The sequence below is a fragment of the Podarcis pityusensis genome (assembly GCF_964106645.2).
Source record: "Podarcis pityusensis genome assembly, chromosome: 10".
Taxonomy (NCBI): domain Eukaryota; kingdom Metazoa; phylum Chordata; class Lepidosauria; order Squamata; family Lacertidae; genus Podarcis; species Podarcis pityusensis.
The window spans coordinates 57570484-57588557 of NC_138035.1; the positions used below are offsets into that span (position 1 = coordinate 57570484).

Below are 18074 nucleotides of genomic sequence, written 5' to 3' on the forward strand. Positions count from 1 at the left end.
ACTGCAACAGTAGGCCATGTAATTTGCAACTGATCATAGAATCATAGACTTCCAAACAGTTCCAGGCTAATAATAATAATAATAAATTTATACCCCACCCATCTGGCTGGGTTTCGCCAGCCACTCTGGGCAGCTCCCAACAGAATATTAAAAACACGATAAAACATCAAACATTAAAAACTTCCCTAAACAGGGCTGCCTTCAGATGTCTTCTAAAAGTCAGATAGTTGTTTATTTCCTTGACATCTGATGGGAGGGTGTTCCACAGGGCAGGAGCCACCACCGAGAAGGCCCTCTGCCTTGTTCCCTGTAACCTCACATCTCACAGTGACCGAACTGCCAGAAGGCCCTCGGCGCTGGACCTCAGCATCCGGGCAGAACGATGGGGGTGGAGACGCTCCTTCAGATATACTGGGCCGAGGCCGTTTAGGGCTTTAAAGGTCAGCACCTTTAAATGATGACAGGAGTGCCTTATGTGCTCTGGTCCATGGGGTCACGAAGAGTCGGACACGACTAAACGATTAAACAACAACAACCTTTAAATTGTGCTTGGAAACGTATTGGGAGCCAATGTAGGTCTTTCAGGACCGGTGTTATGTGTTCTCAGCGGCCGCTCCCAGTCACCAGTCTAGCTGCCGCATTCTGGATTAGTTGTAGTTTCCGGGTCACCTTCAAAGGTAGCCCCACGTAGAACGCATTGCAGTAGTCCAAGCAGACCACTGTGAGAACAGAATGCTGAACTAGATGAGTCACTGGCCTGATCCAGCAGCCTCTTCTTATGTTCTAATGGTCCGGCTTGATACAAGGCAGTTTCTTGTGCCGTTTCATCAAACCTCGCTCACTGTGCAGGCGAAACCATAAGAGAGGCAAGAGGGAAGGCGTCACCTTACTAGCCATTTTACGAAAGTGATTGACTTTTGGTTAACACACATACTTCATTGTCCAAACGTTGCTTCAGTTCAAATTGTGTTATAGCAGTCCGGACTTAAGGCCTTTCGGGAGAACAACAGGAACGCCTGTGCAAATTGTGAGCGTGCGGCATGCCGCTTCAGACATGTTTCTATTTCCATGTACCCAGGGGACCTTTGGGCTTGCGTCTTGTGAACAGCAGGCCCCCACGAGACGCTGCAAACCGCTTTGAAAATGAAGGAATTCCCAAAGCAGTTTGCGATGCACCACAGCAGGCTGCTATTTAAAGGCGGAAAGCCAAAACTCCCGTGGGGCAGGCCCAGGCATTTGGGTGTGCCTGAGCTAGATCCTTGGACCCTGGGCAGTATTTGTATTAATTCTAAGGAAGGCACCCTTTCCGGGAACAAGCCATCCCATTCATTATATATTATTAAAGTGTCTAATGATTGCTTTTAGAGTTTAGAGAGGCAAATAAGGTGCTGTTTGCACACGAGAATTTCTCCATAGCTTGAATATTGTAGTGACGATGTATTTATTTTTTTCTCCAGTTCTGAAGCACATTACTCATGCTGGCGGGCTTTGCCTGTGCCAGAGATCAGAGGCTTCCATGCCTTTTCTCTTTAGTAACCAGACACCTGTTCTAGGAGCAAAAGGATAAACAGAGAGCAAAGGGACGGGGTCTTCTTTAGACCCTCGGCTAGGCACAACTGGGCTCATGCATAGGAAGGAAAAGGTCAAAGACAGTGGCGTGGTCTTTCTCACAGCGGGGTTTCAGTTGAAAGCCCAATCCTGAGACTCTTCTCTTTCATGTCTAATCCCGTTAGGATATTCAAGTTTCACTGCAAGCCGATACCCTGATGAAGGCTGCAACACAAAGGGAGAGCTAGGGATGTTGTTTCCAGTCTGCCAGCAGTTCTCATGCATTTGAGTAATCCTGGATTAAGTTCAAGGCTATTCAGCGAAGAAGTGTGCAGTTCCAAAGCTGAACAGCCTTTAAGAGACCAAATTATTGTTATTTCTCTTTCTTACAGTACCCATAATATCCTCATTAAAAGCAAATTAGTCGGGGGATAAACTGTTGAGCCTACGATGGCATTTTAAGAAGCATGGGTTTCCCATTGTTTGCATTAGGCCGACTTGTAGGAGGGTTCCCTGTAAATTGAGAGGTGGCTGTAGGGTTTATGCTGGGTTTCCTTTGGATTGAAAGCACTGTGTTTAAAATGTGTGTTTCTGTCTCAAGAAGAAAGAAAAAATGCAATTACAACTTCGGCTCCACATTTCCAGCATCGTTTTTCAAATAACTTTGTAGTAGCTGTGTAAGAGGCACATAAAAGGAGATATTGAAGTACACAGATTGGAAAGACTTGCGTAATTATCTTGCAATTCTCTTCACATGTTGCAAATATTAAATTTATCCTCAGTAGAGTGGTCTCCAAAACCAGATTCTGAATCGTCCAATTAAGTTAGAGTAGACCCAATGAAATCTATTGATATCAATGGGTCTACTTTGAGTATGACTTGATTGAATACAACCTATAGTCACTAGTTTAGGCAAGTAATATAATAAAAATGCTACGCTTAAGAAGCCCATATAAGCGTTGTTGGTTTTTTTCTAGGCCTGCATCACTGAATAACTGATTATAGCCCTTAAAAATAATAATTAAATTTCCAAAAAAATAAAATAAAAATTAAGTGTTCCCATTAATTAACAAAAAAAGTGCACACTTCTCTTTCTCTGCTCCAGTGCCTTCTAAATTGATATGTGCCATTTTCTGTCCCTTCTCTAATTAGTTGGCAAGGTAGGTGGGATCTTAGTATCCTCTTGTGTAGCCATTGCATGCCATTACTGTAGCTCATTTTTGGGCACGGTAAAAGTATGTTTAGCTATCCCACCACCAGGGAAGAACATCACATTGGTCCCTTTTGAGCATTCTGGAAATATCTTAAGTTTATTCCACAAATGCTGAATGGCTGAAAGAGAACCACCCTTATAAAAGCATCAAATTCACCTGGTCAGCAGCACTCCAAAAATCCCACACATGTACTGTAACTTGTACATGTGAATTTTATGTAGAAGTCACACTGATACAGGATGTGGAGATGGCTCCTTGCTTAATTGGCTTTTAAAAAGAATTGCAGAAGTGCATCGAGATGGATAAAGACCAATACTGCTCAGAGGCTGTATACGTCTAAATGTTCTGGGGAACATACATTGAGGGTGGGCATCAACCTTTGTAGGATTCCTGGATCCACATGACTGGCCACTGGTAAAAATAGGATGCTGACCTAGGTGGACCTGTGAACAAACAGGTCCAGTAGGCTCCTCTTAAAGATCACTAGAACACTGTGTTCTTCCAAAAATAAATGAAGCAGTTGAGTTGCATAATGCCGTCAGGACATGAAATGCCATTGCCTTCTTCTGAAAATCATGGCACGAGACACTCAGGAATGAGGAACAACAGCGGCACAAAAAGGGCATGGGAAAGGTGTGGGAATGTTAAAGACAGAAGGATATATTGAATAAGTATTATCCTTCCTTCACTTATGCTAGTAAGTGATGTAGCAGAGCAGATTCCCTTCCATATAGCTGGAAGCCAGTTTGCAGATTCATTTGAATCTCTTAGTTAAGATTATTTCCTGGTGTCCCCTTTTATCCCTCCTAAAAGAATAAAAACACAATAGTCTTTCTGAGTAAAGTAACAAAAAGTTTACTCACATTTTAGTTCATGATATGATCCCTGAAAGGCAGGCTTTACTTGGTAGTTACACAAAGAAACCGTGAGTTAATCTCATATGGAGACTGAACTTGTGTGCTGCTGGCTGAGAGCCAGCAGACAGTAAAATGACATTAGGAATACAAAATGGCTGCAAGAGAGCAGCATGGCAGCAAAAGATCAACAAAACAAGAAGACAAGACAAAACTGCTAGAATCAAGACAAGACAAAGACTAAACAGACTCAGAAAAATGGCTGCATGACTCTGCTCTTTTATGGAGTCAGCCAGAGCCATGCCTATCTCCCAGGTCACATGCAGGGAGAGGAAAACTCCAGACCAGTGGAACAGGAAGTTACACTGACTGGATGCCCCCATGCCTGTGCCCACTCTAGGGAAATAAGGAATGTTGCATTTGACTGCACCAATGGATTACATCCCACAGAAGGGAGATGTGGCAGTCCTTGCAGAGAGTAGAACAAGACTGGGCAACTTATGACCTTCAAGATGTTGGGAGTATAACTCCCACGATGCCTAATTCTTGGCCATACTGGCTGAGATGGATAGGAGTTGAAGCCCAGCAAGAACAGGAGGGCCATAGGTTGTCCAAACCAGGAGGTTATCCCTAATAATGCTCACGGCTGATCTACTGCTTCTTCAAAATGGTTCCTTTCAGCCAAATGGTACTGCTTGCCTTAGATATGCTATTCAAATCGCCCAACAAGTGCATCATTTTCTCTCCAAATAGAGGCCGTGGATATAGTTTAAAGTGGTTCAAAATCCATTAAATGAAAGCCATGTATGAAGCTAGGCAAGGACTCGCCCAACAATTGATCTGAAATATTTTCCTTGTTGCTTTTGTTCGTTCCTTGAAATATTTATAAGAAGGGGGCAGCCTGGTTTCCTCATCTACTTTTGTCCATTTTGCTGTAAACCTACCCCAGCCCTGAAAGCTCAGACTTTAAGAATGCTGAGTCTGTTTTTGCAGTTGGGTCACAAATGAATGAAATGACATCAGCAGACTATTTTCATTAATGGGCAGCAGGCTGAGGAAGGATTAACTCTGTGTGTCACTTAGCTAATTTAAATTCTCTTTAAGCTCCTTTTTTTGTGTATGGCTTTTAGCCTTTCCTCATCTGTTCTCCTCGCAAGGATGAGGCACTTATAATTAGCTATGATCTCATTCCTCGTTATGGCACAGTCCTGGCTATGTTGGGCCGCTTGCAACAATTCAGTTATTTCTCATGAATGTCTTCTAATCTTCCTGGCCTCCTCCTGCTCCTTCTTTTGTGCTTATACTATAGAGCATCATAGCCTACGAAGTCAACTGAATTCTGGACTGTATGAGCTTTGGCCTTGACCCAGCAGGATTCTTCTTGTGCTCTTACAGGGCTATGTTTGAAATGAATTTGAAATGTGAATTCGAATGTAGAATTTGTCAACATATGTAGGTGATGGTACTGTTTCTTGCTTCCCAGTTCCTAACCTTAAACAGAGTAGTTGCATCTTTAACAGTTTAAGGGAAATAGATGCAGTGACAAGGATCCTACTTCTTGCTAAAATAATGCTGCAATAATAATTTTTTTCAAACCCACAACAGGTCAACTGAAATTACTGTTTGTATTACAACTATTAAAGGTACCTTCTTGAACTTCCTGGTTTGATGCTTAGAATCATAGAACTGTTCACACCATTCACTGTTCACACAATACTCAGATCTAGAGATTGGGATTTTCATATCCTTCATCCGTTCTCCAGTGAAAATAGGGGTGTCCTGCCATACCCTCCAACATTTATCCGATGAAAATAGGAAAAGCGGGACATTCTGGGATCAAATCAGAAACCAGGACGGCTTCTGTAAATTCGGGACTGTCCCTGGAAAATAGGGACACTTGGTGGGTCTGGATTTTTGAAGTAACAAGGTCTTTTTGTGGTGTGTTTTCCCCTCATTTTTAAAGGCCTCATGTTTGTAAGAAACAAATGTGCTTGTGAGTATTAATTTCACTCACCCAACCTTTCTTGCTTGGTTGATTCCTTCGGCCTTGAAACGAAGCCCGATTAATTAGAGCACACAGTCACCAAAACCCTTTGAGCCTGTCTGAAGCCATCACTTTCGAACTCGGTAGACAATGTGAAGTAGCTTGCTGCACTTTTCCCTCGATGAGATGCACAATCGAGGTGAAAGAGGATCAGTCAGTAGGCAAGTTTCGAAGTGTTAACAGATTGTGAAAATTGGCAACAACTGTTTTGCTGACGATAGTAATCTTGCAAGCGGAGGGTGGATAATTTCACAGTGATGAGCGCTTGGCGCTTGAGCTGTGGTCACGTTTGCCTTTCATGTCATTTGGGCCTCCTGAACGAACTTCAGCGAGAGAGGAAAGCTAATGCAGCTGCCTTTGTTAATCAGCCCCAATGGCCCAGCCCTTCAGGAGGCAGGCGAAGGCAGATACACACTGAGACACACAATCCTTGCTGATTAACAGTGAAAGCTGGTAAAGTTACCCTCTAAGCCTGTCTGGTCCATCAGCCCTAGAAATGTAATTTAGATGATTATCTATGTGCCCGTTAAACCTCGTGACCCACTGCTAGCCTGTTTGAAGTTTGCCTGCTTAAACTTGCTAATAGGAACAATAGCGGGATTAGCTCAGGGGTCGTGAAATATAAGAGAACAGCAAAAAATGAAGACAAGAGTGTGGAGGAGAACTTCCTTCTTGCAAGAGTCTGGAACATGGAAAGGAGATGATTTTGCTATCTAAAATATAGCAATCCAGATAAGACGAGTGCCGGGTTATCATCCCAGAGCTCATGGGCATAGATGAGCAACCAAATAACCATTCTAATTGGTTCCAGCCTCTTCAGTGATGCTTCATAAATAGATAACATTGGGGGGCAAAACCGTACAGTTCCTTACTTGGAAGGAAAGTCAGCTGCAATAAATGGGGATCTTTCCCCCCACCAAATATGTTTAGGATTAGAATAGAGCCTTGGCAGAAACCATCCTTTCCTTCTCTCAAACGTTTTCCAAAAACTGCACTGTTTAGACAGGCCTTCACAATACGAATTTTTCTTTAAACCCACCAGTGTCTACTGATGTTTTTAATTGTGTTTTCTAGGTATTTATAGACAGATTTCATTGCATCTTATATGTTGTAAGCCTCATTGCTATATTTTATGAAAGAGCTGTTTCACAAGATACAATGAGGTGGCTCACAACATATACAATACAATAAAGTTAAAAGCATGTGATTTCTCTAGAGATGCATCAAGCTGCTTGCTTTTAATTATAGCTTGTGGCTTTCTCTCTCTCTCTCTCTCTCTCTCTCTCTCTCTGTGTGTGTGTGTGTGTGTGTGTGAACTTGTAAGGTGCTTATGAAATTCATTCTTTATTTTGACATTGCACACCCAAACTTGGCTGTCGACCTTTCGTTGTTGGATTTGATTTCAGTTTGTTTTCCTCCATTCTCCATTTTGTCCTCAATATAAATGCATTACAAATGCATGTGAAGAACTTGGAATAAATCATAGGAGGCCAGGTAATGCTCAAGCTAGTATAAACGAGCAGGGAATGCCTCAAAAAGAAATGGAAATAAAATGGATGTGATACTTGTGGGGTAAATCAGCCACATATAATCAACATGCTTATCTCTAATTAATACATGAAGGGGTTAAGACAATAGAGTAAGCTGTCATGCCAGGCTTACCTAGGTCACAGTCCCTCACTTCCTGTCTTTTCTTGCTGTTGTGTGGAAAAGCACATGAATCTGACCTTTGAAGAGTTTGTAAGTAAACCATTCTTAAGTTAATCAAACATGTGGCCTCTTTCCATGTTAAGAGAAGTGGAGAATATTGGAAAGAACTTAGAAGGGTCTATTTTAAAGGTCTAACAGCCAATATTTCTACACTTTACATTGCTGCATGTTTTGTTATTTTAAGTCTCTGCTGGGTCTTTCTCACTTGTCCCAAATCTGGACCCAAGGAATTCTTCTTTAATTTTACCTATGGTGTTTTCCCTTTTAAACCAGTTACAAACTAAAACTAACAATACTAGCACAAACAGCAATAGATGAACATTGACTCAAGCATGTAACAAGCAAACTATCATTCGATGACTTCCTTCAACAATTATAAAGTTTCCTTGGCCACTGTACCACATACTTGCATACAGACAATGCAGCCCCAAAAAAGGTTAGGCTAAAATTATTATCCATGAAATACTGCAGTAAATTAGTTGTCAGATTATTAAACAATATTTGCCAGCAGACAATTGGAACACCAGAAGAATAAAAAATACATAACAATACGTGAGCCTATAGGTATGTACAAATACTGTTTGGGGAAAACTAGCCTGGCCTCTTCAGGGAGCTCAATAGCCAGTTACATAGCTGTATGTAACACTTCAACACCCATTCACAAAATGAACTATTGCCTTATCCCCTGTTGTCTGCTTCCTGCATAGACTAAGGAAGGTGAATACATAAAAATCAGGATTTAAATGTATAACCCACCAGGTGAATACATTTTACACAGTAGGAAAGACTTGTGCCTGGAATCAGTTTTGGCAGCTCCTTCTTCTTTCTGACATTCCTTATTAATTATTGTTTCGATACCAATAAATTTTTGTTTCCACCTATTTTCCATGTGGAAATACTTTTCCCGCTTGTGGGCCAGTAGGTCGCTGGAAGCAAAATGAATCACTAGCCACAGGAGAGAAAGTGTTCACTTTGTGGCATTGAGAAAATATGCAACAACAGATTTGGTGACTTGGGCAATATATTTTTCACATTTAATGCTTGTCCCTGTAATTTATTTCTCCTTTGTGCATATACGGTGCTTTTTTCTGGGGATACGCATACCTCTAAACATTTTGTGAATCTAAGTTTGGCCTCATTGAGGGGCAGTATTTCAATATGAGTAGGAAAATGAGAGTACCCCTAAACATTTTTTAAGGAAAAAAGCACTGTGCATATAGATAGAGATAGACATAGAGATAGTTGTTGTGGTAGGGCTTAGAAATCTTAAGTTCCTACACTTAATTATTTGTATATTTTAGAGCCTATTTCATGCCAGCAAACCAGATTGCTGCGTGCCACAACATAGGGCTTATGAGCCCTCCCGTATAATCAGAAGTCCATACATCAGTTGCCCATTACTTCTGCACTTATGTATGACCAGTCGATATGAAATGATCCAGGCAAATTATGCAGCAGATGCATGTCTGTGTACAAGCTATAGGATCCAGGCATTTAACCAGTTTCATCTATATAATGTTCCATCAGGCTATTTAGTGGAATGGTTAAGCCTGAAATCTAATAATTTTAGCTTTCTGCATTTTGGGACAGAAGGACAAAACTTGTCATGCTGTTACATTGACCCACACTAAACATTTTTTAAAAAAAATGGTAAGCAACGCCTCTGCAGGAGCAGAAAAGTGACAAATGTGTACTCTTGTCTTGTGTGCTCAAGCCTAAAATCATGTACTTTGGGTTACAAGTATGAATATTGGCACACATATCCACTGACCCGGTTTTTTATATGGACTCTAAGCAGTGCTTTTTTTCTTTTAAAAAAATGTTTAGGGTGCTCTCATTTTGACTCAAGAAAATCAACATTTTATAGTTCAAGTAGGGAAAAATAAGTACAGTAAATGGACAAAAGTACAAAGATTCACAAAATCTTTAGGTGTATGCGTACCCCTGTGTCCCCCCAGGAAAAAAAGCACTGACCCTAAGAAATAAACACTGGGGAAGGGAAATGTCTTTTAAAGCTTTTGTCCACTCTGCAAGGAGCCTGCAATTACTCTCATAGTCTGCAGGGGGCACTGATATATTCACAATGCATCCACCAGATCCACTTCCTCCTTTCAGCTCCCCACGTTACCTCCAGCAACATTGCCCATCCTTCTCAGCAACCCTTGTAAATCACATTGAGTTCAGTAGGAATTGCTCCCAGGGAAGTGTGCAGAATTGCAGCCTAAGTGGCAGTTAACTGCAATGGATGGCTCACAGAGAGAGCAATGAGTCTTCCAGCTATTGATGAACTGCAGGGGGAGATTTTCCATGCTGGAATACGAACCTTTTTTGCTTTCATGGGAGCCTGTGGGGTCCATTTCCTCTGGCCTTCAGAGAGGCCCTTAAAGCACAGGCATATAATTCAGCAGTGCTTGGACATCAGGAAATTTACTAGCATTCCCACGGTCCATCCGAGTGCTTACTTGCAACCCCATGACCTCTCAGTATGATTTATTGTTACAAATCAAGTGCACACAGAACCTCTGAATGGTTAATAACTGACTGTTCCCATGAATAGAATTTAGGACACAAATTGAGCAGGAATAGACAGATTTAACCATGAACCCAGCATATCTCAGCAGTTGTCCTCACACAAGTCATATTAAAGCACAGACACAGGTCTCACCAGTCCCCAAATCCTGGGACAGAAAGGGTGGACAGTGGTCCCTTATAGTCTCTAGGTATCTTCAGCTAGAATTTCTGAATCAGCTTCAAGTTATATATATTCCCCCCCCCCATTATATACTAATAGCAAACAGTGTGATTATTGATGTAAACCTCCAAAATGTATTTTGTATATTTTAAGTTTTAACCTCTGTCTTCAGTACATTTTATTTTATTTTATTGCTATGGCTAGTGGCTGATGCAAATAAAGATTCTTCTGATTTGATCTGTGAAACACAGCTCCCTAAGTTCCAGTTCTTAAATATGCAAAATGGCACCATCTGCCACAAGTACCTGTGGCCATTTGTTAGGGATAAGTAAGGGTTGCCATACATTCAGAATTTCCTGGACGTAGCCAGGATTTGGCCATCAGGAACAGTGTCCGGGTGGAAATTGCTGAAATGTCCTGAACTTATGGCAGCCTATGTTGTAAGTGTAGATTTTGGCGGTTTTCATTAAAAATAGCTCAGAAAGAGAAAGGAAAGCTCAACAACTTTACATATTTTCACATTTGAAAATATGAAATATGGCAACCCTACTTACAATGCATTGGGCTTGCTGTTGAGTATCACTGAACTCTTCTAAACCTAAAAGAGATGAGTGGGTGTGCAGAAAAAGATGTTACTGGTATAATAATAATAATTTATTACTGTACTTATACCCCGCCCATCTAGCTGGGCCTTCCCAGCCACTCTGGGCAGCTCCCAACAGAATATTAAAAACACAATAAAACATCAAACATTAAAAACTTCCCTAAACAGGGCTGCCTTCAGATGTCTTCTAAAACTCAGATAGTTGTTTATTTTCTTGACATCTGTTGGGAGGGCGTTCCACAGGGCGGGCACCACTACAGAGAAGGCCCTCTGCCTGGTTACCTGTAACCTCACTTCTTGCAGTGAGGGAACCGCCAGAAGGCTCTTGGTGCTGGACCTCAGTGTCTGGGCTGAACGATGGGGGTGGAGATGCTCCTTCAGGTATACTGGGCTGAGGCCGTTTAGGGCTTTAAAGGTCAGCACCAACACTTTGAATTGTGCTCGGAAACGTACTGGGAGCCAATGTAGGTCTTTCAGGACCGGTGTTATGTGGTCTCGGCGGCCACTCCCAGTCACCAGTCTAGCTGCTGCATTCTGGATTAGTTGTAGTTTCCAGGTCACATTCAAAGGTAACCCCACGTAGAGCGCATTTTAGCTGCCTGGTGGAACATATGCCGTTTTCCCTTTGTGAACCGAACATGGTTTTAAATCAGAGGGTATCTACCACAGACCTCTGCATATAGGTCACGCGTTGCAGCCGTATGCAAACATGTGATTTAGAAAAGCACTTTTATCTTTCCGTAACCTTGAGAGTGTCGCACTTGTCGTGGCTTATAGTCTTTGAAGGAAAGCACACTTATTCCAAAGCATGAATGGAATGACTAGATGAAATAGCTGTCCTCTAGAAGAGATATCTGGCATCGGAGCTGCTAAAAAGGGTGCGATCTAACAGGGACATGAAATGGATGTGTTGTAGTGCAGGATATACCTTGCTTCATTCATTTCAATAGGATTTAGGGTAGAGGTTCTCTACTGGATTCTGCCTTCATTATTGTTTCTGATACTCTGCAGTGGTACTTTGTCTTAGGAAAAGTGCATCTATACATATGAATTAGGATATCTATAGATATACTAATTCATATGTCTAGATGCAATCTTTTGACCTCAGGATCATACGTTCATTTTCAGAAAGACTAAATTACAGCCGACTGCTTTAATTTAATTAATCTGATATCTGAATCAATATTTAGAATTAACAAATCACAGTTATTTAGAACGAACTCATCTGTGTAAAACTAATTAAATATGATTAACATTTTTGTGAGTATCTGGTTGCCTGAAGTAGACACAATTGATTCGTTAGAGTTGTTAACGTTCAAGGAACATTTAGCCTATGGGCCAAATAAAGAGAAGCAAAATTGCTTTTGTAAAAACAGCAAATTGGATTATTAAATTGTGTTTCTCAAAACTTTTCTTTTAAAAAAAGATTCTAGCAGATATCCTTGTTGTAGATGACTCAGGACTCTGCCACATCATGGTGTGTGTGCTTGTGAGGCTGGAACAGACCAAAGTATCTTTGGTCTCAAAGCATACAACCGAGTTTATTGCTGGTAATAAGCAATATTATCACTATTATAGATGGAATCCATTCTGCTCCTGAACTTGAAGGTACCATATAGCCATCAAAACTTTGTTGTTGTTTAGTCATTTAGTTGTCCGACTCTTCGTGACCCTATGGACCAGAGCACGCCAGGCAGTCTTCCACTGCCTCCCGCAGTTTGGTCAAACTCATGCTGGTAGCTTCGAGAACACTGTCCAACCATCTCGTCCTCTGTCGTCCCCTTCTCCTTGTGCCCTCCATCTTTCCCCCATGAATCCCCTTTAAAAGCATCTAAGTTAATGGTCTTCGCCACATTTTCATTCCACAGTACCATTCTGTTTTCCACCATTCAATCTCATTGGATGGCCCCAGATTCTAGTATCATGGGAGGGGGAGTAAAATTCCCTGTACCCACTTTTTTTACATCATGGATAACTTCATAGATCTCCATCATATCCTCTCTTTCGGATTTGTTCCAGCACTTTTCTGCAGCTCTTCCAGCTCCCTGGTGCCCTTGGGCTCACCGAAAGTAATGTTACAAAAGACCAGCGCTGGTCCCTCTCTCTGCCAAGCTGTGGGAAGAGCACATGGGATCTCAGGCACCCACACAGGGTCTGTGTCCCTTTGGAGAATAGAAGACATGGTGGAGGCTGTCGCGCTTTAAGAAATAGATTTTATTTGTCTATTTAACACCCTCAGTCTGCATGGAGGGGGTCCAGATCTCACAGCATGGTCCGAAGCATTGCAGGCAGTCCTTCCTTCTGCCTGGCCAAGATGGATCTCTCCCTTCTTCTTCTTCTTCTTTTTTTTAAAAAATAATATTTATTAAAAGTTTAAAGATTACAAAAAAAATAAAAAAATAAACAATACAAATCAATACGTTGCTATACATAAAAAAAGAAAAAAGAAAAGACACAATACATCAAAACAAAAGCAAAAGCAAAAACAATTAAAAACACATCCAATATTTCCATATCTTTGTCTTTCATTAACTTGTTTCATCGACCTCCTTGCACCTCCCTTTTTTGTGTTCTAGTTATTAATTATTTCAGCAAATCCTTTCCATCTTTCACTATTTTCTGTCATATAATTGTCATAATTTATTTTAACCTTATCTTACCATTAATACCCTAAAACTTATTTGTACTTAACTCCTTATAACATTTCTACTAAAGCCATGTAATTTTATTCCCACATTTTTCTAACACTCATTAATTTTACAATGTTTCTATAAATAAATTTTAAACTTTTTTCCAATCTTCTTCCACCGTCTCTTCTCCTTGGTCTCGGATTCTGCCAGTCCTTTCTATCAATTCCATATGGTCCATCAACCTGGTGATCTTCTGTCCAAGGCTCTTAACTTTTTTCCATGTCCCTTCTGCAGATCTTCTTCATATTTATACATGCACTTTACTTTATCTTCTGCTGTTCTTATTCTTAATTTCCTTCCTTTGACACTGAGGAGTAGATCTCGGGGAAGCTCCAACCTAACAATGTCTTTATTCCTTCTCGACAGATCAGCCCATTCTCCATAGTAAAAACTAGAGTCCAAAAGATATTTCAGGACGTGTTTCAACTGGCTTTCTCTAAATTCAATCGTAGAAGGCAACAGCTTATATTCATCAAATTGTCTCTGTAAGACTGGGGCTCTTTCCACTTGTATTACTTGAGGTTCTACAACAACTTTCTCCCTCGTCTTCTCCACAACTTGCCATGTCGAAGTAGATTCCTGAATCGATTCCTGAGTAGTTTCCGTATAGATATTCACTTCTTGTCCCAAATCAGTCATTTTTTGTCCCAAATTATAAATTTTAATAGTCATCACATCCATCTTCTCATGAAGCTGTTCCAATAAAGCACTTATCTTGCAAAATGCAATCACTAAGGCTTCTTCTGTCGACATTCTTGTCCAAGGTCAATCTCTGATTCTCACGGTCTTTTATCTCTGCAGCCGGAAAATTCCCCAGCTCCACTCCTGCAACAGTTTCACAAGCTCCCTCTAGAGGAAACAATTCTATTTGTATCCGTCCTTTTAAACGCAGATCCAGCAACAAAGTTAGTTTCAATCTTTCAGTTACTTTTGCTCCTTTTTGAGTGCAAAAGGAAACAATGGAAACAATATATTTCTCTTATTTAACTATCTGTCAACGTACGTTTTATTCACAGTCAATGAACTTTCCCAAAACTTCGATCTTACTGGCAGCCCATTCCCAGGTTCAAAACGGTGGTAATTTGTCTTTCTTCACTCTCTCTCCTGCAGGCTTAGGCGATCTAAAATTTCCCCCCTCTTCTCCTGCTTCCAAGGGGGGTTTAATAATTTTAACCGATGGAAATTTAATCCTTTACAAAAGGCTCTCCAAGACTTTAGCTTGCAGCATCTTTGCTCAATCTATTTACAAAAGAGGAAGGCGGACTTCCTGTTTGAAACCTCCCTGTTTCGGTGCTGAATTAAGATGTTTAAAGATCCAATTTTCTGTTTTACTCACGGGTAGTTGTTTAAAGCCCAATTGTCCACAGGAAAAAGTCAGCGCTCTCCGGCAACGGCAATGCGGCTTCACTCCGTGAAAGAAGCAGTCGATTCGAAGCACCGCACCGCTCACCCCACGTCGCTCCGGATCCCCGAAACCGGGTTTCCCCGCGAGTAGGGGAGGCGCAAAAGGTGCCAGCCGAATCCCACGTCCACAGGCTTCTCCCGCCTGTGGTTTTTAGTGGGTCTCCGCCTTCGCCGTGGCGGCCAGACCCTGATTTCCACGGAGCGGATTCCTCCCGATCAGAGGAATTCCTCCATTGCCGGAGGCGCTAACCTGGGAAGTCTCATCTCTCCCTTCTTCTTCCCAGAAGCCCCTTGCCCTCCCCCAGGGCAGTTCCAGATCTCTGGTCTCTGGTCACACCTGGGACAAGGAGTTGTTGACAGCCCTCAGTGGCTCTCTATTGTAATGCTAACTGATCTGCTCTTCCCTCTACCAGCCAGGCTGGTTTGCGTAAGGCAGCTCAAAAATTCCTCTGCAGCTTATATTCTCTCTTCATATCACAAATAATCCCAAATCCTAGCATTTATTAGTTTTAGTGTTTAGGAGGGACACCCCCACCTTGGTTCTGTAACAGTAATTAGATCTCAGCCAAGATCTACATGATGACTTTGTCAAATGAGATCAAAGCATCATGCGTAACTCCTCGCTCCTCAACTGTACCTTCATAAAAACCTTGTAAGTTACCTTAGGCTGGCAGATAGTGACTGCCGCAAAGCTAGGTGGCTGAGATATTATTTGAATTTGGTTCCTGCTGTCCTAGTTGACATTCTGTCCATGTGGACTGACTTTGGCCAGTACAAATTTGCTCAGAGGACGACTTTCCTTGTGCTTTTAAAAGGAGGGTTGAAGGGTTGCCGTAGTGATGTTTCAAGGATGTGACAAACACAGAGATCTTTATTACATAGTCCCAGGCTGAGTAACCTGTGGCCCTCCACATACAGTCATACCTCGGGTAACAGACGCTTCGGGTTGCGTGATTTTGGGTTGCGCACTGCGCCAAACCCGGAAGTACCGGAATGGCTTACGTCTGGGTTTTTGCGCTTGCACATGCGCAGAAGTGCTAAATCATGATTTGTGCATGCGCAGAAGCGCCGAATCCTGACCCACGTGTGCGCAGATGTGGCGCTGCGGGTTGAGGATGGTGCGGGTTGCAAACGTGCTTTCCGCACGGATCACGTTTGCAACCCGAGCGTCCACTGTATTGTTAAACTCCCAACTCCCATCGACCCCAGTTGGCATCACCAACTGGAATTTGTAGCTCACCAACAACTGGAAGGACATAAGTTCCCCACCCTGGACTTAGTCAAAGTCCATTTCCTGCACAATAAAAAGTGAAGCATCAGTCAACATTTTAAAAAACTAACAGGATATATTTTTTGTGAAACTTTAGTAGATCCCAATATCACAACAATAATAATAACATACAGTAACCCTCATTAAAACAACCAGGATGTGCATTTATAATGCAACTCAACATTTTAACAACAGTTCCCTGCGGTTTTCCTTTATTGTTCAACTGCAGTGAATCATGTAGCATTCAGCTCGTTCCTTTTTAAGAAGACGAAGAAGAAGCGTTTGGATTTGATATCCCGCCTTTCACTCCCTTTAAGGAGTCTCAAAGCGGCTAACCATCTCCTTTCCCTTCCTCCCCCACAGCAAACACTCTGTGAGGTGAGTGGGGCTGAGAGACTTCAAAGAAGTGTGACTGGCCCAAGGTCACCCAGCAGCTGCATGTGGAGGAGCAGGGACGTGAACCCGGTTCACCAGATTACGAGTCTACCGCTCTTAACCACTACACTACACACATAGGCTAAGCCACAACTACAAAGCTATGGTTTGTCACCAGAAAGATCTGTGCATCCTCTCCTACCCAAGTCATTTTCTCCCCCAGCCACCTAGTTATAAATTTCTGTCTGACGCCACCCCATTGCACTTCAACACTATGTTCCAGGGTTCCCCCCACTGACACCTGCCGTCACCCAATGGAATTTCTCTGAATCGTGCAAGCATAAATATTCACCCTAATTATTTGCTAGCATGAGTTCTTTCAAATAGGAGCCTGCTGTAATGTATTGTCTTTTTTTATTTTGGATAAAGCCTCTCTGAGATGTGCTAAATTTAAAAAAAAATTAAAAATGTCCAGTAGCACCTTAGAGACCAACTAAGTTTGTTCTGGGTATAAGCTTTCGTGTGCATGCACACTTCTTTAGATAGGCTGAGATGTTTTGAGATATGGGAGATATGGGAGAAATCAACTTATTTTATTCCCCGTTATCCACGTAGAGACAGTTCGCCACAACTTTACCTGCTCACAGGAGCTGTTTTCTGTTTCTGGGTTTGTCTAACTAACCGCCCACTTAAGTACACAACAGAACTTGTTGGTTTCAAATGGGAGTGGAAGTTCAGCAAAGCCATCACTCAATCTACAATAAGGTGGTTTGCAGCACCGTGCAAAATTTTGGCTTCTGCACTGACAAACAAGTCAGTGAATAAGGAGCTGTTGTTAATAAGGAGCTACTGTAATAACATGGGAAAACCAGGCAGAAATCAGGAGAGGGGTTGTGTGCCACAGTGGTATGAAGATTTCTTAATCTTCAACAACTATGTGGCATGGTTTAAATAGTGCAAGCTCAAGAATAAATGCTTCATCGGTGGAAAGAGAGAAGAACTGTTATGCTTTCATTTAAGCCAAGAGAGCAAATATAATCCAAAGTGGTGATTTGAACTACACATTTTCTCCCATATGAAATTAGAGAGAGATCAGTACTGAACAAAATTTATGCTATATTTTCTACAAACTTACAAAGTTGGGGCATTATTTGCCTTGACCATCGGCTGGGTGAGGACTGCAGGGCCTGCTCTCTTCCAGGGCCTTTTCCAACTGGCCCAGGGGGTGTGGCCCAGGCCCTTATTTGGAACAAACTTTTGGGGAAGTTGGGAAGTGTTCTGCCATTGCTTCCCTGTTCCAGGTGGTTAATGTGCTTTAAAATGTCCTCAAGCGGTCGGTGGCAATTTAAATTTTTATTTCTTTTTTTCCTTTTTTCCTTTGTTGGGGGTGGGTGGGTGGGATGGATATTTGGTTGGGGATTAATTTTAGTGTAATTGTTCTGTTCCTTTTTTGTTGTTGTTGTTTTATTGGTTCTGTATAGTTTGTGTTTTGTTTTTAAGGGGCGGGATCAGGGCTGCCTGGGAGTGGCTCCCCAGCCAACACGATGGCTGGGACAAGTTCCACAGGGGGGGAAGCACTGGGACATCCGATCTCGGTGATCATGGGCAGGAGGCGGAGTTACGCTAAGACCAGACCATGTCATTACCGAGGAGGCAGGTTTAGTTGTTG

At 42.0% G+C, this 18074-nt stretch overlaps 1 protein-coding gene and 1 long non-coding RNA gene across 2 annotated transcripts in view; one reads left to right on the forward strand and one right to left on the reverse strand.

The window, feature by feature from the left end:
* The window catches only part of CPED1 (cadherin like and PC-esterase domain containing 1), a 135190-nt gene that overhangs the window by 84687 nt on the left and 32429 nt on the right, over positions 1 to 18074 (forward strand). The gene's annotated exons all lie outside the window — the stretch shown is intronic.
* LOC308486768 lies at positions 1423 to 16097 on the reverse strand. The gene is made up of 4 exons (XR_013991286.1): positions 15948 to 16097; positions 15422 to 15684; positions 10617 to 10660; positions 1423 to 1773 (listed from the first exon to the last, which is right to left on the reverse strand). It is a non-coding gene; the product is annotated as an uncharacterized lncRNA (long non-coding RNA).